Below are 22,311 nucleotides of genomic sequence, written 5' to 3'. Positions count from 1 at the left end.
CTATTTGCACTTCTTGACTAAATTATATGGAAATCCCAATTCCAATTATGGCCTAAGTCTAGATTCTATCTTGCTTTTGTAAATAAGTGTTTTTATACTATTAACAGTAGCTACATTACAGTACGAGTATATCCCACTTATTGATTGCACTGCTTGGATTGAGAGCCAGTGGTCGCGTGCTACACCGACATCAGAGACCTGTCGAATTGAGTGCCGCTAGAGGTCGCATGTGCAGTTTCGACAGTGGGTCTCCTGTTGCACAATGGAGAGAGGATGGCATGATGCCTTTTAAGTGTTTGCGGTTTGTTTGCGTTGGCCACGTTTGGAATATTGCTCATGGCACCTCCTGGTGACAGATGCTTGCTCTCAATATTGTGTACAGCCAGGCAAATATCTGGGGATTCTGATTCATCCACTTCTGAAGTGACATACTTCAATAAGTCACCAATGTCGGTGTAACTCACTTCTCACTCGTGAGACGCATGTGCTGCTGGTGTTGACAGTGAATTACACTCTTTGGAGCTGTAGGATAATGTGTAGTTATTATGAAGTGCTTGCTGGTGTGTGTCCCCAATCTGTGATGCAAAAATTCTGAAAATAATATAGCTTCCCCCATCAGCATCATGCATATTTATGATGAGTAGCCTATGTTTTATATTGGTGACAGACTTATTGTAACACTGAAATTGTAGCACTGGAATTCCATTTACCTTATTACTTGATAATTTACTACTGCTGACCTCAACCATCATACAGTTACACTAGTGCATGGGTTTTCAACTGGTGGTCCCTGGACCACTGGTGGTCCGTGAAGGTATTGCATGTGGTCCCTGACCATGCATTTAGATTAGGTGAAAGTGAAGATTTGTATTTTATTTTATCGACCCCTTGTTGAGAAACAGTGCAGTACGTATAATGACGCATCAATGTTATCAGTTACTGGGAAGTCTGATGTGAAGAACTTCCAAAGAAATGGGAGTTAGAATTTCAAGGGAAACTGTACCGGATTGTCTGGTTCTGGTTCATAATCAGTTGAAAACCCCTGCACTAGTGCACTGTTCTAGTTAGTGAGTGTGTGTGTGTGTGTGTGTGTGTGTGTGTGTGTGTGTGTGTGTGTGTGTGTGTGTGTGTGTGTGTGTGTGTATATTTATATTTTATATATATATATATATATATATACACACACACACACACACATATGCATATACATATACATATACATATACATATACATATACATATACATATACATATAGTACATTCATTGTGCTTGAATGAAACCTTACCCTGCATCTACCACCTCAGGAGGGCAGCGCTCACTCCAGCCTGCCCTTATCCCTCTTTTTCTCTTAAATCCCTTTTTTTCCCTTGTCTAACCTTGCCTTAATTGGGTCATGTCCATGTAATCCTCATTTCCTCCTCTCCTCTGACACAGACTGAGTAAAGCCGTCTGTTTTTGGATTAAGCTATTGACCACAGTGACAGAGACCCTGGTCCTTTGAGAAGCCTTCAAAAACAACCATTGTTAGAAAGAATCGGCTCCCTAATACATCACGAGAGCACTTACCTCAAATACAATTTCTGACTAAAAGCATTGCTCCCGCATGGAAATCAGTCCGTCCTAAAGATGATAAGAAATCCATATATATTCTTCAGTTCATGTAGACTGACTTTTATTGATCCTAAAGAATGTATGTTTGCCATTTGTATTCTGGTGGTATAGTGCAACGGGAAAAGGGCAGATATAGTAAGTATGTATCACCCAAGCCTTGTAAGAACAGTGTTGTTGAACAGTATTGAAACATGAATACAAGAGATGCTGTTCCCTGTTGAGCAACAGCCAGGGGGCTTTTATGGTGAAAACAACAGAACTGAAAAGAACAAAAAGCCGGGCCCATGCGAGGCACGTAATTATCTATCAAGTTGTTTGCGCCCAATTCTAAAGATTATTTTATGACATTTCTGCTTTATTGCCCAGCACAATGCAGAGAGGCAGGAAAGATAGAGGTTCTCTGTGTGGTATGCACTCTGACTGGATGAACCGCCAGGCCACCCCTTGTTTGGTTCCACTTTGGTGACTTTCTGGCTGACTGGTCAGCCAACAGACTTATGAGTTATGGCTCACCGAATCAGCCAGAGGTCCAATCCCAAAAGCCAGTTATTCCAGTATGCATGAGGTCTCTCCTGCCATAGTCATCCACACAGGGAGGAAGGCAGCCCCTTTTCTATGAAGTGCTCCTTTGGTCCAAAACTAGCTCCATGGTGTGTGGCCTCCGGCTGGTGCTGCTGTAGTTCTCCTATAAGATCCAGCATTGAGCCAGCAGGCAGGAAAGTAGAGGTCCAACCTCAGCCACTTCCAGTTGGTAATGGAGAGCCAAGTTGGAAAGTGTCATAGCTTTAAGGTAATAACTTTTGCTCCTGTAAATCTGTAGACAACAATCATTTATTTGTTTCACAGATTATTTATAGGTCAGCTCTGCTTTATAGCTTAAAGGGATACGATACAAGTTCGCAAGTTTGCTGGAGTAGTGACCTTCATTGGCCACGAGTGATACTTCCTCTGTGCCTTCAGTTAGATTTCAATATGCCACAACCAACCAAAACCAAACCGAAAACAACGCATCTCCATTGGGAGAACAGGAGTTTAAAGCGATACTGTACATTGCCATTGATTGGGTGAGAAGTCTGCAGAGAGGATTTTTGTGCTAGAACCTCATCAGGTAGCACTTATCTATGACTCCTTTCATAGGATTAGCAGACCCTAACCCCAGATTAGACACTTTGCACAGCTGAATAAAAACTCCTGGTGTCAGGTGCATTGACCAAGTACATCAATCTATGAAAAGTAAAAACAATTCACACTGTTGTGCACTTGCTGAATATGTATTAACAACGTTTCCCCCAAACACCTTGCTTGAAGAGGGTCCTTGACCACAATATCACTATCTAATATATATTAAGCAACCATGCGACAGTGTGTGACTGTTTTCACTTTTCACAGACCTTTACTCCAATCAAACCTAAACTTAACCAGGCCTTTGCAACCAGAGAGAAATTCAGTGCTGTACCAGAACACTTCAGGGTCAAGCTGCAAAACTACTTGGTGTATTGAGTCACAGTCGCAAACAATGCATAGCGTAGCTTTAAGCTATTAAAACTCTAAAGCAGTAACAGCGAAGAATGACAAAATAATGGGTTGAATGTAAAACCCATGAGGTAGGTCTATGTGCTGGATGGCCATAAGCCGTCCTAGAAACATGGGCGTGTTGTGGCTGAACACTTTCTTCAGCGTACCCGCTGGGAAAAAATCCACTTCCTGCTTGATGAAGTGCTCCCTGACCTCAGTCCAGTGGACACACAATGCCAGGCTGTTGCTGCTGGGGGGACCGGTGGCAAAAGTCCACAACAAAAGAATTGTGCTTTCCACTTGATAATGGAGAATTATTACAGTTTTCAAATGAGCCTTTCTCGCTGAGCTTAACTGACCCCCAGATGGCAAGATAGTGAGTATGAAAGGACTTGATGAATAAAAGGGCCTCATATAAGACTCTACTGCCCCATGTGGAGCCCAGATCACCCCCGATACCGTCTTTGTCCACGGTATTTCTCACTGGATTTAATGTATTTTTCATTTCTAGATTTATTGATCAGATCAAAGTTTTAACTGGAGTTTGAGAATGTATTTGTGTGTGTGTGTGTGTGTGTGTGTGTGTGTGTGTGTGTGTGTGTGTGTGTGTGTGTGTGTGTGTGTGTGTGTGTGTGTGTGTGTGTGTGTGTGTGTGTAAATTAGTACATTATGGACCTACATTTTGCATTCAGTGCTACCTCTACATCTGTCCTAGCCGGAAAGATGAATTTAATTCATTTACTTATAGTATACATAAATACAAATACATGAATACAAGTATGTGAACAGGATTTATTACCTCATACAATCAAAGTGCAACATTCAATGTTGACCTTGTTACAGTATTTACAACCGGATTTCAGTTCAGTTAAGTGGCTTGGCATGCGGCGCCGCCCCACCCCGCCCCTAATTTGATTGACAGGTCCCTGTCACCCCCTCCCCCCATGGTCACGAGCTGCCCCTGTGTCCTCGTGCACATGCTGGGAAACATGTGATGCACAACTGGGTGGACAGACACAGGTCCACCCAAGACTGCTATAGCGGCCAAAACAAACAAAAATCAGAATCAGGGCTTTCACAGAGTTTAACGATTTGAGCCCGATTTTATACTTCGGGCTCAACTGTGTCGCTTGTCCAAAATAGCCGATCAACAAACTAGCGAGCTTGTAGGTCTGCTTTTTTATTTATTTATTACGTTGCCTATAATGACATGATGCCCAAAATACGGTTGCCAGGTTGAAAGAGGTTAGATGTAATGCAATGAGGGATAGCTCACTGATGGAGGACAACTAATTGGTAGACTAATAGACCAATCCCCATTTTTCTTACCCTCTCTGGGAGAGATCTTCATTTAAACATGGGCGATGTTTGGGAAGAGATTTACTGCAGCAGGGTTTTTGCCCCCAGCCCATTTGGACAGCTGCTTGAGATAATAAGTAACTTGGATGATGGATTTTTGTCCTGTAGCAAGATGGCAGCGCACATGGCAAATCCCGCTACAGACCTCGCTTCTTCGTTGCACACTACTGTTCTCATTTTAAATGGACCCAAAATGATGCCGAACAACATGCCACTTAATTGAAAACTATTTGTGTACATATAGTAGAATATAAGAAATGCATATTTATTAATGAAATCATGGAACTATAATGTCAAGTGTAATGTGTAGGACCAGTAAGAATGGACTATAAAATGAGAGGGTTGGTTCTAGCTCCATTTAGGAGACTAGTACCTGTAGTGGCCTACTTTTTTCGGAGGTTATTTTGAGTTATCTCCGCTTCATTAGATATTCAGTGCAGAGAGACGGGAGAGAAAGAGACGTGTCTTAAGCCATATTCAGCCAGTAGTGTTGTAATTATGTGATGCACACACTAACTGCTGGAACCACCACGGCAGCGCTATTCCCGCCAGTTCGACTTTCAAACGTCAGATGGCTCTGGAACAAAATGGACACATTCCAGCTCCTAACTCACTCCAACACCCTGCCATCTGCCGCATTGTAAGCGTACCCATGGGTTTATAGCACAACAGTTATTGCCTTTGGTTTCACCATTATCACCAGTGATTTAGATAAAATAAAAACGGAGCAGCAACACAGGTAACATAATGTCAATGTCTTAGTTGTGTTTTTATTTTGAGTTTTTATGATATGGTTATAATCCCTGTAGGGAAATTATTTTCACTGGCTCTCTATAGAGGTGTGACCACAAGATCAGACACAGGACAGCATCCCTTAGCGATTCAATGTCATGCACAAAGGATATTTCAGCAGGGAATAGGACCCAGGTCTACCTCCGTTGGTGAAGCATCCACTTATCGCCTGTAGACAAATGTACGGTCGAAGAAAGAGAGGATTTTGCAAGAAATTATTAAGTACACCACTCAACAAAGTGAACAAACATCTTAATAATAGTAGTCTTGTGCTCTGTTCTATTCCGTTGTTTAACACGTCTTGATACAAACCATGGTGACATGGTTGTAGCCTGACACACAGCTGCTTTTCGTTGCCGCACACATAGATCAAGATAAGATACATCAGTAACTCCAGCCCCCCGGATGAAGCACTGATGTGTTAACTTTACTTGTAGTCATTTGCGATACATTAGTGTATCATAAATGACTGCTTAGCGTCACTTTTGTCACAAAGTGTGATGTTGCTGCTGCACATAAGCCAGCATGAGTATAATTCATTCTAGATGGTCGTTTAGGGAGATAAACATACTTGTGCTTAAAGTACACTTTCAGACATTTAATTAATTCCCCCCGGGGGGACTTGTGAGGCATGTCTTTTCTCACCATCCCAACACGGAGCTAACATCTACTGTAACAGAAAATATGTTTATTTTATTGAAGCCAAACTTGAGAGAATGCCTGTCTGCTCTGAACAATGCTTATCCTATTCATGACGCCCCCCCCTTCCCTCCTCTGTCTGCAAGCGATGAGAAGAGGCAGAGCACAAGCAGCGGTTCCGTCCGTTTCGTGACTCCAGCCCCCTTTTCTTCACGTCTTGGCGGGCGCTGTGCGAGGGAGCGTGTTTTGTCCTTTGAGCAGTCCTGAAGGCAGCAGGGCTGTGGGCAGCTGTTGGCTTCAATTGCTCACGCCGGATTACTGCATTAGACTGAGTGACAGCCAGGCATGACAGGCACATAATCTAACACACTGACTCATTGTTTTCATTAAAGAGAGTATGCCTTATAGTACCACATGGCATTGTAACTCCATGTTGTCGTAGCATTAGAAGCAATTGTGAGGCTGACATTGATTAGGACTGTATATAAACGTCAGAGAAATTATTGCGGTCAAAGTAATTGGCTTCCTGGGCACCCTCTGAACCTCAAGGCTCAAGCAATTAGATGCATAGTTTAACTGTACAGTGTACATACAGTAGGCACATAGTACCATGTTCTGTGTTTGAAATTCGAATTTGGCCCATGACGTGTGTCACCGCCTCTCCTTACTATCCGAAAAAGGCATGGGCTTTCTACACAGCAAAGAACAGAAGTCACATCGCTCGGTTTCCAGATCTTTTATTTCTTCTTGTGACTGAGCTGACATGTTCACCTCTGATGTCTGCCTTCAGGGGAGATAAGCTAACTGTGACATGTCTCTTTCTGGAGCCTACTTGATCAAGGCTGGGACATTAACGCCTCATCTCTCAGACTTCTTGCTAAAGCCCTGGAGCAGCCAAGACAGGGACACGGGGGGCTAAGCCAAGCGTCAAATCACCCCCCCCCCTCCTACTTCAGCACCCCAACTCCCCCTTCCTTGTGCCATTTGAAGTCGCTCGTCGAAGTGTGGGCCCAAACAATGGGCAGGGGCTTCTCATGGCCTCAGGTTGTTGCGTGACAGCTTAGGTTGGGGGCAGGGGAGACAAGGTCAGTGATCCAAGTTACTGCAGTGCAGTACTGCACAAGCATGATTTTGATGTACTTTTACTTTGGAGTAAGCTTTGCTTGCAAAAGTTCACCTATCAAACCGACTCTGCTCACGTTGTTTGTCTTGGTGCTGCCTTGAAGTCTTTGGCCTATTGTGAAATGCGTAACCCATGCACATGCAATCTGCCAGATTTGTATGAACAGACTTCCACCCCTTGAACAGACATCGAAGCTAAGGGCTTTGCCAGGCCCACAGTACATATCTCCAGTCTGTGGATCATTGGTTTCAGAGTGGGATTTGATATCAAACAGCTGCCTCTGTATGAAGTGGGCTAACTTTATCCCCTGCTCTATTTGGGGGAATTTCCTCCTATGCATCAACCGTCTCCCTTCAGCACCAAATGTCTGCCAAAACAATCCTCTCGAGTTTTAGCTGTTCTATCCAGGGTCCTTTCAGCAGAGGGGAATGTATGCAGGGTGAGAAATGTGCCTTCACAGAAGATAGCGCCCTTTTTTTAGCAACTGGAGATGGATGTTTAGCAAAGTCAGACGGTTAGACTTAACAGTGGTAATTGGCCGTGAGAGGGAAGAACGGTAGACCATGTGCTTGGAGGGGGGTTGAGAATTTAACGTGGAATAATGCCAGGGCATTATCAGGGCAACTCTCACACTGTCAGAAAACCACACAATGCCTGAAGCCCCTGAAAGAACATTTATTTTCTTGCTTAATTCAGTACGAAGTGCATTTGGGTGCCGAGAATCTTTTCACACCAAAAAAACACGAAGAAGCCTGCTTTTCAAATTCTTGCTGGCTTTGGATTGATCATTGTCCTACAATGTGTTTTTGCTTTAGCCACGATCAATTTTGAATGTGAACAATCAACTGCTAGAATGTGTATAATTCACTGCAGAAGCCACAAGTGGGAAGTTAGCATTTAATTAAAAATTCATTATCCCTGTTGTTGTTTTGAAACCAGCTAGGTCTAATTGCATGCCTGTTGTGGTGTGGTGGTTACACTCTGTCTCACCTCAGAACCACAGGTAGCCCTAATGGCCTTGGATCAAATCTTACCAGAGGTTTTCCCATTTGCTTCCCACAACTCTCTCTCTCTTCTACGTACTGTCTGTCTCAGTAATGAAGCTTCTACTGAGTGGAGCAGGCTGACGACTTTATCCACTTATATATAGGCCCCCTAGGGGTCTGTCTATACTTGGTCCCCTCCCCTTTTCCCCTCCAGACCAAAAATCTTCCCCCCAAAATAGCTGATCTACAAGCTCACAATGCATCTTGTTGTGATGCGGTGTGAGCTTGTAGATCGGCTATTTTAACCGATCGTTTGTTTATTTCCGCCAAATGTATGCCTATTATGACATGCCCAGAATAGTGGTTAATGAACCTTCTTTATAAGAAGGGTGCATCCATTGTGCACTAATCTGGTATTCTTCACTAACCATCCTGTGTGAATGATTAAGCCCACAAGTCATTAAATAAATAGTGTGCCAGTTTACTTTACATTTGCGTGTACACGACACAATGCGCAGCCTTCATTACGGTTGGAGCTGCCATTGGCATGCTGTCAATACATATTATTTTAGTGTCTCAGCAGATCATAGGTGGAGTTGGCCATCTGTACTACTTGATGTCCCTTCATATTTTGAGCGCTCCTCCCATCTGTGGGACACATGGCACTCTCTCTCGGGCCAGGATCCGAGCCTTGGCACAAATCCCGCCAATGCCAGAGGGACCCGCAAAAAAAAACCTCTCTGATGTCGCTTATTTTTTTCCTTTTCAGAAAATACCCCCATCCCTCCCCCCTTTCCTTTTCTTTCTCCGATTCTCTCGCTCTTTGTCTGCAAACACCGGCAGCTGCACACACCTGGCTCCCCAATTCATAAGAGCAGGCAGATTTGGGGGAAGCAGGGGATTTCGGTGTGCAAAGCTCAAGTTACACAGAAATCGTACACCACAACGAGGTCTTACCCCTCCTTCTCAATCTTCTCTCAATCTTTTCCCCCTCGGCCTCCCCCCCCCACCCCCCACCCGCTGAGCCCGACTCCCCACACACCTCTCCCTCAACCCTGTTTGTTTTTTCCTGGTGTGCCTGCTGTGAGAGCCCGAGGATGATATACTACGGTTCTTTTGTTGTCAAGTGTATTGATTAAGGATCGAAATATCCGTGTTAAGAGAAAGCTGTAAGTAATGCAGCAATGCAATATGTGCAGATATAGGGGTCAGTCTAGAAGTGTAGGATGGTATCTTCTGGATCGTTGCCTGTGTTTATTTATCGTCGCTGTTGGGCAGAAACATTGTCTCCATATTTTTCAATGTTGTTTTTAATTTATAAATGAATGCCCTAATTTAGTCTTCTGTCGTATGACAGTGTCATGCAAAAGTGTAGCAAAAATATAGTAGGTTGTGAGATTGTAGATCTGCTATTTTTGCTATTTGTTTTTGGTTAAGTCTGAAGTGGGTTTTATAAATATTTCACCAATGAAAAGTATTGACAAGAGCTTGTGACAAAATAACACAGTAACTACATTGGATCCATTTAGAACACAGGTTCTTTTTTTCAATTTCCTGAAAAGTAACCGTTTTGTACAAGGTTTTCTGCTCGACAACGATAATTCAGTAAATGAATACGGCATGAAGGAGCTCACAGGCCTGGCTGAAGTTGCCTGTTTTCACTCCCTACAACCTCTGTGCTGAAAGGATCCACGAGGTTCCTAATTAAGGTCAGCTTTATCAGACGCTGGCAAGTACAGTAGAGTAAATCTTGGCTCTGCAAAGTAAAACACTATCAAAGTGTTAGTTCATCAAGCTCTATATACCAGTTGGAATTGCTCCAGCCACTCTGAGGTGGAGAACATGACATCCTGGGGTAGAATGAAAACAGATAACATTATTAAATAAAACACCCTAAACTAGTCCATACTAGTTCCATAAAATAGTCTAAAAACTTGCAAAGGAACTCCAATTCTCCAACAGCATACTGATACAGTGTATAGTGTCTAATAAATAATATCACCTTTTCAGCCTCTGTTTAAACAATCGACTATTTTTACAGAAGCCACAAATCAAGTGTAACATGCTAATAAAGCTGGTATGGATTGGACATTTTGGAAGCAGCTGAAAGTGAGACAAAAATGAATAATGTAAAAACGTGTGAGAATATATTAAGCAGAATAAATTAGCATAGCATTGTCAGACCACTGGCAGCCAATTTCAAGAGTTGCTGGGAAGTTTATTTTTATGGATTTTCTGAAACTAAATGCTCTCTCCATGCTGTCGCTAACCTTTTGCTAAAAAATGACTACATAATACAGTGGTAATGAGTTTGTAGTTACTCACATGGTGAGGTAAGTTGAGAAAACATTCCTAATGTAAGAAAAACACTCAGCATTAAATGCCTAAAGCGTTGTGGGGATTGTGAAATTTGACCACAGCACTATGTCATTAGCTGGAGGCTACATTTCTGTCTTTAAGTTGTTGAACTTTGGTAATTGATATGATAATGTTTCTTCAGAGAACAATGTAAATGCCAGCGTCTCTTAGTCATGTTATCTCCGTACATCCCCTCAAACCACGTCTTTGTCTCCAGGAATGTCAAGTCTTCTTCTTACTTTTGTTCTCTGGGGTTACTGGTGGCTTGCTGTCACCTTTCGATTTGGCTATAATTTCTAAAAAAAGATGCCCCAAAATACAATTTTGATCACAAGTTGCCCTTACATTACTTACAGTGTAGCACAAACTTTCTCCAACTGAAATGAGACAACATTAGCCCAATGTTTGCCTCAATTTGAGCCGTTGCAGGTTTTAATGTAATAGATATTTTTAATATGTGAACATAATACCAGGCTTGGCGTTTAGTCTTCACGTTCCCCAGAGACAATTTGTCAAATAAGCATTTAGTCGAGTCCCAAGTTTTCTGCATGCTTTTCAATAATGCCAGCCAAGCTAAACTTTGAGTCCCACTCAACATGCTTGCTCAGACTAGTAAACCTGAAGTGTCAGCCCTTACCAACTACCGATTGTAGGCCTACGTTTTTTACAAGTTCTATTTTGGGGCTTTCTCTGAGCCTTTATTTGATAGGTGCAGTGGAGAAATCGGCAGCAAATGGTCCAGATGGCCAGGAATCGAACCAGGGACTCACTGTCAAGCATTTGAGCCCATGTGGTATGCACCCTAACCACTCTGCTATTGGAATGTGTTAACGTTTTAAATTCAGTGATATTGTATTTTTTGCGTGGTTTCAACATTATATCCCAGTATACATGTCTGTAGTCCCTTCTGATAACAGGGATGTATGGAAATGCATTCGATGCTGCATCTGGCACAGTGCCAACCACATGTCACGTTCACCAGCGATCCCATACATTAACGTGTAGTCTAATTATCATGAGTCCAGGATGAATCTAGGATGATTCCGCTGCTGCATACAGACTCCACATATGTACATGAATATTCATGGTGGCCCCAGGGTTAAAGAAAAGCCTTCCTCTGTATTTGACGTGCTTCACTCACTAATGGTCCATGCCATTAACATCATTTGTGTGTGTGTGTGTGTGTGTGTGTGTGTGTGTGTGTGTGTGTGTGTGTGTGTGTGTGTGTGTGTGTGTGTGTGTGTGTGTGTGTGTGTGTGTGTGTGTTTAGAGTGGACTCTTCTGCTCATGAGTTATGATATGAAATAAATCTTCATTGGCATCCAACTGAGGGCCACCGAGTTCCAGACATAGTGTAGTAATGGAATGCTAGGGTGATGAGAGGCTCACCTTCACTGTGAGAGAATGTGTCCACTGCAGCGAGCACATCTATGGAAGGCAAATTAGGCAGGGGTGGAGTTGGGCTTTAGTTCCGGAATGGACCCGAACGTGAGGTGCCACAGCTACATTTAAATGATCAGACATTATCAGACAGTCTATATTTCCCAAAAGCAAAGGCATGGATATACCCCCCACTCACCCATCCTTTCCACTGAGCAAATTAAACCCTGTATGTGACTGTAGGTGCTAATGCAGTCTGCAAGATATTAACTCAAGTTCTTAGGTCAGGAGCACCCACAATGGAATATAGGTCATGTTTGTACATTGTACTGTTTTGCCTGAGAAAGGAGCATTCATTTACTGGACTGCTTTAGTTCGGTCAGTGTGGCTGAGAAGAGCACTGCTGGTGAAGACATTTAAGCTGGACTATCTAGTAATGAAAGCCAGACAGACTGTGAAAGTATCTATATTAAATGTCTCTAACAGCATGGTTGAAAAGCTGTTAGTGTTGCTGTGTAAGATATATTTGTACGTTTCTGTCTTTGTTTCAGACCAGAAGCACTTGATTACTGGTCCATCTCTGCCAAATATTTGAGTAGCACACTATCAGCATACAGTGCCTTCGTTCCTGAAATAACTTTTAAATGTGGTTAATAGTGGCCTATAAGCTTGCCCTGGAATGAGCAGTCTTGAGCAGCAGGGAGGGGAAGAGGCCTTGTGTGAGCAGACATTTGTCAGAGATCCATCCAAACTGGAGTAATTGCTCTTCTGCCCATCTTGGATGACGTCCAAAATTCTACTACCGCGATTTAGTCCCACCAAAATGTTGCAATATAATCGTCAGGGTTTAAAAAACCAAAACGTACATTATGGATTGGGGGCATATCATGCTACCTCAGGAATATGATATCCCAGAAATATAGTGATACTGCATGTTTTGACCATTATTTTACACTTTGGCTATTCAAAAATAGCAGATTTACAAGCTCATAGTGCGGCACCGAGTGCCGCACTATGAGCTTGTAGATCTGCTATTTTTTTTAAAATCAGATTTTTTTTGGCAAATCTTTGAATATACTGTATATAGTTTTTTAAAGCGAACATTTTTAACTCAAATCTTTGCTTCTGGGGGGTCCCTGGAACAACATTTTGGGTGGTCCTTGAAATGAAAAAAAGTTTGAGAACCACTGATATTATAGCAACATAATAGAAATTTGAAAAACTGTTAGGATTTAGAAGACATTTGTAGTATCCCCCAAAGATTTGGGTTACAAATGTTGGCTTTAAAAAACATATACATTCAAAGATTTCCACAAATTTTCTCGATTTTTCAAAAAATAGCAGATCTACAAACTCATAGCGCGGCACAGAGTGCCGCGCTATGAGCTTGTAGATTTTTGAATAGCCAAAGAAATCTAAAAATGACACACAGATGCGTTCCCGGTCTCAATGGGTTAAAGGCTGACAGTAGAACTACAGTGTATTGTCCAAAGCGATGGCAACCCCGGAGGCTGTCAATGAGTGCCGTGATGATGGAGGTTGAACATTAAATTTGCTTTTTATTTCCTCTCCCAGAGTATTTGTTTATGTAGCACAGTGTTGGCCCAGTGCCCCATGGGACAAGCCTTTTTGTTTAAGCACCTCTCGAGGGTACCATATAGCAGGAGGAACAGCGCCAGGAACTGACTGTTGATCACACAGTGATAGTCAGTGGGGGAAAGTCACATGTACAAAGTACATTTACTCAAGTACTTTACTTATCTCAGAAGCAAACAGTTTACTTTTTTACTCCACTACGATTAGTTACTTTGCTGATTTTTTTATATATTAATACCAAACCCATATTCTGATTGATCTACCAGCTCACAACGCGCTGCAATGCAATGCTCTGTCTAGATCTGCCATTTTTGGGAAAAAATCTTTGGAATGCAGGACGTTAACTTGTAACAGAGTATTTCTACATGTAGTATTGCAACTTTTACTTCTTTTAAATTTGAGTACTTCTTCCACCACTGTTGGAAGTTCTCTGGAATATTTTCAGACAACCATTTCTTTTTTCTTTGTTCTTTTTTTTATAAACCGTAATGAATTTCTGTTTTATATGACCATGCAACGGATTGACAGGAAATTAAGGGTGGAAAGAGAGAGAGAGGGACACAAGTCATGAGCTGGACTCAGAGATGCTGCAATAAGATGTGCACTTATATGGTAAACGTGATGCAATGGATCCAGGAATACACCGAAGTCTCGATCTGATCAATAATGTTTAATATTTATTTCTTAGGTGAGAAAAAAGCAAAATGTGTGGTTGTATCTCTGCAGTCCATGTCTCAGGACTGGAGTCAGGGAGAGAACAGTGTGAAACAGAGTAGCGCTCGGCTCCCAAGGACAAACATCAGGTCCGGTCATTTAGTCCTAGATGTTACTGTGAATCTCATCTAAGATACAGGAAGCTGTTAGCCTAATCAGGTCACATCATCTGTTGAGATACCATAAAACATAAAAACAGAGAAATCACATGCTCTAGCTCTAGATTCAAACTTTACAGGGTCCCCACGGTCATGAAATTCCTGGAAATATTTTGAAATTAAAAAAATAATAATCCAGTACTGGAAAAGTTTTGGAATTGATCAAACTTCATCAAAGGTCCTGGAATTTATCAAGGGTCCTGGAAAAATATTTGGCTATGCATTGTTTTTGGCTATTGATTTGTTTTAATACAAAACCTTTTCATAAACATGTATAACATTACACGAAATATGTAACATAAGTAGTTTTTCGCCGAACAGGCTGTGTAACACCCCATCCGCACTGCCAGCGATGCGACGTGACGCGACGCGAGCGGGCGATGAAATCTCATTAAAATACATGTTTTTGAATGAGACCGTCCTGACCTACCGCAAGTGACAACGAACCGTGCAACGACGTCGTCCACCGCTCCTATTTTTGCTCGCAGGCTCTATTTCAGCGAGGTTTCGCGGCTGTGCCCACCCCCAAACACTTTTTATTGTTTTTTATTTATTTATTTTGCTACACTGCCTATCTTTGGGCATTGTACATAGGAGTAAGAGACACATTATTGCGCTGAATGATTGTTATATAGGCCTGGAAATTGGGCTAAATATTCTGGAAAAGTTTTGGAAAAGTTTTGGAAATTCATTGCTAAAAATGTGTGGGGACCCTGACTTTATTATCTGGCCATTTTGGACAGATAATGTCATTTCGGTCAGATCATAAAGGTAAGTTATGTTCACTTGCATCTAGAGTTTGAGTGTGCTGTTTCTCCTTTTTTTATGTTTTGTTTTTCCACTACCAGTTCCTCGTGAGATGTCCTCTGTTTGTGTTTTTTTCTGCCCACAAACTACAGTACCAATACCATTAAACATCAGGAACACCCCAACACCCTTTACGGACTACAAGTAGTTTTATTAATCATTAACACCCTCATTATCACCCTCAATTGTTGTAGATACGCACTGTAAACCCATTGAATTGGCTGAACTGTGTGACACCATAATAACAACATAGGCAACAGGAATCCCTCAAGAAAACTACCTTCTTTCCTTGTATCTTCCATGCCGCAGTATGTTTCATGCTAGGTTGGGCAGTGCTTGTTGTCATTTTTGAATAGTGAATTGTGGTCACTGTGCACTTGACTTTCTCAAGAAATAAATGCTTCTTATAATTGCTGAATGATGGGAAGTCAAATGGACAGAGATGGTAGAAAGATGATAAGGAAAAAAAGAAGAGAGGGCATTGAAAACATAACAGCAGGGTAAACAAAGTAATCTGTTTCCAAATCACCTACTTCAGTTGGTTGGTTCACCCCCTCTGTGGTCTTTGCATTATAAATTCTGCATCAGTGTGACGCAGAACTTAACATTAGCTTTTACAGAGCACATTTGGTTGGGAAAGAGCTCTGGGGAAGTTCCTGTAGCTAATTGCTTTTAAACTGCAGACGAAACCTCAACTTCTCAACTTGGCTGCTTAAAAAAAGATTTTATTGTCTGTATGCTTGTTTCTTTCTCTAAACCTTCCCCTCGATAAGTCTTTAACTGGAAATATGATGCTAATAAGGGACAGGCTTTGTTCTTAAGAGATTGGGATGATGTGGACATTACATTAAGGGGTCTGTTGGACCACTAGCCACATTCAGTGAACTTTTTAAATGCCTGTCATAGAAGTGCTGTAATGCGAGACCTCTGCAGCTTAGATTTACACGGTTGGAATCTGCCCAGCAGGCACTTGAACAACTGCAATCAATCACAGAAACAGTGCTTACATGTCACGAGAGTTATGGCACATTTGACACAAACATATCTGTAGACTAATGTTTGTGGTTATACCATTTCTTTGCTCATTTGGATGTGTGTGATAGTGGCATGATGTTTTAGCGTTGCAATGTTTTATGTAAACACTTCCAATATTTTTGGAGCATAATTGTTAATTCTGTTAAAATTAATGTAGATTGTTGAAAGACAGAGTTTTGGGTAATGAATATGCTCGTTTAACTTCCTCATCTCATCGTAATCAAAAACAGCATCACTTGCTCTAATGCTTCTAGCAAACAATCTCAACGTCAACAGACATCACATCTTCAAAATATGTACCAGAGTCTTGTTTAGGTATCACAAACACTGTCTGCCTGCGTCGTAAGAGCTCTATATGCCAGGCAGCTCCAGAAGCAAACAACGTTGTCTGTCATGTGTTTTAGTTTTCATTTGGCACTGTTGCGTTGGCTTGTGTTTTACATTAAGAGCTATACAGCCAACATGGAGAATCTGTTTACTCCTTTTTGTTGGCCTAAGAAAGAAGCGCCCTGTGCGTGCTTTCTAGATCCCAGCTGTCTTCCAGGATTCACGTATATGCCGCCCCTCCCACACAAACATAAGGGACACGGAGGTGACCAAGACACTGCGTACATCCTCGTACTGTAGAATATAAAACAGGATTGGCATGAGATTGTGATCCAATAAGTAGCGCTAGAGTGCAAAAATAACCTGTTATCTTCTGGCTACACCTTTTTTGTGTACAGTAAATGACAGGATGTGAGGTATTTCCACAACCTTGTTTAATATTTTTCATATTCATTCTTTATACTGTATGCTGGACATCAACAAGATGGCTTCTCATATCTTGAACAAGGCACTAGTATTGAGAATATGAAAGAACCCTGTGTTTCCAAGCCATTTGTCTTTGCTGACATAATTGCCTTCTCAGCATTGTGCCGTCTTTAAGTGGAGACTCTTGTAGTGGTTATGATATTTATGGTTTAGGTATGTAACCTCTCAACTCTGCTCCCCTCCTCAGAGCAATTTCATCCCTCCAAAATATCTCTTTCTCTGTGTTGTCTCTGTCCAGGCAAGAACTCATGTCAATGCCCTCAGCGAAAGCAGCTATTAGATGTGAATTATTCCCCTCATAGTCACACAACAGATGTCTTTTTCTACTCCTCTTGTCATGCTGGTCAAGGCTTAACTTACACTTTTTCGCCAAAGCATACATTAATCTTAATGGGCCACTCACTCACACTCTCTCTTAATGGGAATTTCAGTTCATTGTCATATAGTCTGTTGAAAGAATAATGTTTACGAGACTTACATCCATATTGACAGACTTTCTTCGTCCATGATACCCATGATGCATTTCAAGCAGTATGTGGGTTGTAGTTTTCACATTCAATGACATCACTGGACATTTTAGAAAGAATGCTGGTGGTGACTGCTCAGCGTTATGACAGCTAATGCAACATTAATCCTACAATAAATAGGCCTACTTTATACAGATGTACGTAATGCTTAAAATCTTGATTGTGGCCTTTTTAGGCTGTTTAGATTGATGATGTTTTGGTGCCAAGGTTTCATGCCTCCACACCAAGGGCAGGTTATACATTCACTGACAAGAAGTCTTTGCATTCAGAGACACTAACAACTCTTCTAGAGACTGAAATGCTGCCAAATTGAAGACCCTCGCTGTCTGCGATGCGGAGCCATTTGAAAAAAATGCAAGGCTCTTTTGATGTGAGCTGCTTGAAAGTGTGCACCTTCTCTTTAATAAAACTGTGCTCAGCTCCTCCCATCATAAATCACAGCTCACATAAACACAGTCTACACATCCATACAGAAAAAGGCTGGATTTTCAGGCGCTGTGAACGTCCTCCCCAGATCTTCACCCTAACCTTAAAATCACCAAAACCATACCTAAACTTCATAACCACTTAAGCCCTATTTTATCGTATGATGGTGTCACAATGTGAAAATAACTGTTCTACAAAAAGAAAGAAAGAAAGTTTTAGCCTATAATGTCATGCCCAAGATAGGAACCCCAGGTTGAAAGTGGTTTGAATGGCTGATGCTTCTATGGTCAAGCATTTTGTTGTCAGGAACATTACTGAGTTCCTGCTGGGGCCCGCCATGCTGAACCTCGGCATTTACTTGGGTTCAGAGTTAATGAAGTGAAATGATCATTATTAGGCGTTACCAATCAGGTACGCCATTAGCGAGTCACAAGTTCTGTCCCTGGTGTATTCACAATGGGAGTGTTTGTTGGACAGACTGTTGAAGATCTGAAAGGCTTTTGCATCCACGATTAGTGTTAGATATTGATGCTGGTCAGATGATGCAGGCTGATTTCAACTTGTATTTTCCATGCACTGTACACGTGTACACACACACACAGATATACTGGACAAAAATCTCATGTATTCAATTACTTGTTAATTCGGCTTTTGTTAGTCTATTCGAATAATTCCCTGACATTGAGAATTCAGGCAGTTGAGACAATGCCAATGAGCTCCCTAAGCTGTAAGAACAATGTGGAGGGGGGATTAGTCCCATATGGTTACTCATAATCTGCCTTGTACTTACAGTATGTACAGTAAATATGAACCGGTGTTTATGCAAGAAGAGACCCCATCCCAAGTCCCTCTTAATAATTGATGCCTCGTGAAGTGCTACTCCGTCACCAGCTGCTTGCTTTTCTTTCTCCATACCCCTTGTATGACACAAGTAGTCTCTCAAGACAGACCTGTTGGCTCACACAATTATCAAATGCTTTCACCAAACAGTACATCGGAAATGCTGAAAACAAGTTGAAAATGTAACAGTGAAACTTCCATTTCACCTTTGCACTTGAATTAAAAAGAATCCTACTGTAAACCAAAGCTTGCTGCTTTGGTTTACGGAAATTCTAAAATGTTTTATATTTTCATGAACAGAAATGACAAGATGACAGTTTCCTGTCATAACTGACCACCACAGGCAGTTACAGACTCTCTGTAGCATTCAAATATTGTGGAATAGTTATTTGCCTTAAAAAAAAAAGAGTGCAACGGGTTCATGGAAGCCAGGTCCCTAAAATATCCAGAAATCTGGTTGTTCGCCAGCAGACGTGTGTTCAGTAAGCCCTGAGCCTGCACGCCCCCCTGCAGGGCTGGAGGAGTCACAGCACAGTGGGGTAACCTCCACCCCCAGCCGGGCGGGCATCTGCCACCCAGCAGAAAGCAGGAACGCTCATATCGACAAGCCACAGTAAGCATGTCAGTGCTCCTCATAGGGAGCACACACACACACGGCGATGGCACACACAGGTTAATGTCTTACTTATAATGCAAGCACACATTAGTTGGTTCTTGCTATTGTTGGCACATTTGTGCCATGTGTTTTGGCCTGCAAATTGTTGTGAATGTTTCCATATAAGCTCCACCATCATACAGCGTCATCTAAACATAGCCACAAACATAGCCACATCCCTTTTCTGTGCATGTCATAATATGCGAACATTATGTGAAAATAGGCACACACACAAAAAAAGTATTGTACAAAAGGTATTCTCTCTGTGTGGTCATTTCAACAGGCCATGTTTGTGTTGGTGTTTTCAGCATCCTCTGGCGAAGGTGTTCCTTCATGTTATGTAACCGATTACAGTGGGTTTCTCTCCAGTGTGAATACAATGGTGACTCTTCAGGTTACTTATCGTACTAAACCTTGTGTCACACTGTTTGCATTGGTATGTTTTTTTCTCCGGTGTGGAGACGCTGATTTGTCTTCAGGTTACTTATTGTACTGAAACCCATGTCACGCTGTTTACAGTGGAAAGGTTTTCTCCAGTGTGGACACGATGGTGTCTCTTTAGATGATCGGACTGATTGAAACTCTTGTCACACTGTTTACAGCAGTAAGGTTTTTCACCGGCATGGATACGCAGGTGTCTCTGGTTAAATAACTGTTTGAAACTCTTGTCTCTCCGTTTACAGATGTCCTTCTTTCCTGTGTAAGTCATCTGATGTGTCTTAAGTTAGTTAAATTCTTGGTAAACTGTTGGTTTGTCTGTGCCTTCTTTCTGGTTGGTTGCAGGGCTGGTAATTTGCTGTGGATTCTGTGTATTCCTCATCAACTTGTAGTACTGGTCAATGCGGCTCCTCTTCATGTGTTTATGGAGGAAGACCTGAGACACGAGGGCATATGCACGCTCAGGAGTCCTGATTCTGGGAAGATGTGCGTTCTTGGTCTCCCTAGTGGGCTCCCTAGAGAGCCCAGTTATGTTTACTAATACCACAGATAGATGATTTGTTTCTGTTTATCTACATACATGGCTAGATGAGTATACTAACTTATGAAAGGAAAAATTAGCAAAATATCTGTCCGTGTGTGTGTGTGTGTAGTTCACGTATGTCGAGAAACATCCGACCGACCAACTCTGGGCGTACGTCACAGACGAACAGAGGTAGTGCCGTGCTGGGCCTCAAGTTGGCCGGATAGGCAGTTGTCCAGAATCGCTGATTTTATCCGATATGGCCATATATAGGCATACATGGAGATCCGGTTGTCCAGAGATCTATCTATTGAGACAACATCTATTCTCTCACGTAGGCTATCTATTCAGAGTACATAGCAATTGCGTTGTTTTGTTGAGTAGCAAAGCAATCACCAAGTCTTGGAAGTAATCACACACTCAATTGCAGGAAAAAGGAAGACAGATGACTGTTTAACTCTATTTGGACGCTGTTCACCTTGTAGGGTCTGTGTGCAATGAGATGGCTGGCTTCGTTCCCTGCGTTCAAGTACTGACGTCGGTAGCGCTACATATTTGATTCAGTTACTGTGTTCAAGGCTCATGATGTGCACTGCAATGTTAATCGGTATAAATACGATGTCACGCTACAGTTAACCATGGAAGTGTAGCCTACACATTCACCCCAAAAAATCCGAACGTCCATCTGTACTGCAGTAGTAGCAAGCAATCAAGTCAACCCCTCCCCCTCATTTCCATTGATGCAAACCACACCATGTGTGCACAATAGACTGACTGGACCACACACTAAAATACTTGATTTACAGACAGTAGAAAAACTGCGTGCTATTGTGGCATAATGTTGCCATTGTTTTGGCCTTGACGATATCAATGGTTCTTCAGCTTGCTGTCTGGCTGGGTTTCAGTGCAGCGGGACATCAGACATCATCTGGTGCTACCAGAGAGCCTGGACGTAAATTAACTGGCAGGACTTCACACATGCGTCTGACGCCCTGCCCACATTTCTGGACCCACTTAGCAATCCTTTTTTTCCCCCATCCTAACCATCGTGTTAGTTTGGATAAGCCAGCGCTGCATGTTGCTCCGCTGTACTGTAGCCCAAAACTTTTGATTATTGTATAAGTGTGCACATTTTCAAAAACCACACGGATCGAAGGGGGCTTATGCGCTTCTCAGCCTCTGGGAGAAGTGTGTGTTTTGCACATCAGAGAGACTGCTTTGGAAAGCATCCTAATTGAATAACTTGAATTTGATTAGAAAAAGGCCCCAGACATGCAATGAGCGTTTCATCACACTGGAAACAAGGCTTTGACTTGATTAGGAAAGTCAGACAGGGGCATCAGAGGGGGGGGGGGCGACATCAAAAGAATGTGTACATGCTGTCGGCCTACCTCTACGTATACGATTCCTGTTAACCACATGAACCGTAGCGTCCCTATTCTGGGCATGCCATAATAGGTAACCTTTCTGGGAGAAAAAAAATAAGCGATTTACAAGCTTGTACGAGCTTGTAGATTGGCTATTTCTGGCGGATTTGGTGTAGAGGGAGAAAAGGAGGGATTAAATGTAGTCCCCTGGGGGTCCCCGGTTAACTGAAGTATACAGAGTTTAAGTGGTTAATAATACTTGAGTGCTTTCTCGCTAAACCACCAACAAAGCTGCGGCCTCTGCTGTGTGTTGAGAGCTGCTTTGGTAATGCTTTGGGTCGTCTCAGCTCACAGATCAAGGCGATTGGCTCAGATCTTTGAACTTGATGTTTCAAAGGGAGGGGGATAAATAGATGCTTAAATATCAGGTCCTCCACGCCCCACCTCCTCCCTGTATATTAGATGCTGTTAAAAGATCACCAGCCCTAATCAGAATGAAAAACTGATGATTGTAGGCAGGTACTGCCGACCATACATGAAAATGTTTAGTAATTCTCTTATCGATTAAAATTGGTCAAAATGGTACATACATACACACAAGTAGTCCACGTTTCCACTTCACACGCAGTCACGTGTTAGAGTGAATGC

The 22,311-nt window shown here is 42.2% G+C and overlaps 1 protein-coding gene across 2 annotated transcripts in view; it reads left to right on the top strand.

The window, feature by feature from the left end:
• Nucleotides 1-22,311, top strand: part of mcama (melanoma cell adhesion molecule a) — a 75,866-nt gene that overhangs the window by 805 nt on the left and 52,750 nt on the right. The gene's annotated exons all lie outside the window — the stretch shown is intronic.

This window comes from Gymnoscopelus microlampas (assembly GCF_963454915.1).
Source record: "Gymnoscopelus microlampas genome assembly, chromosome: 12".
NCBI classification, from domain to species: Eukaryota; Metazoa; Chordata; class Actinopteri; order Myctophiformes; family Myctophidae; genus Gymnoscopelus; species Gymnoscopelus microlampas.
This window is presented reverse-complemented; position numbering and strand designations above follow the sequence as displayed.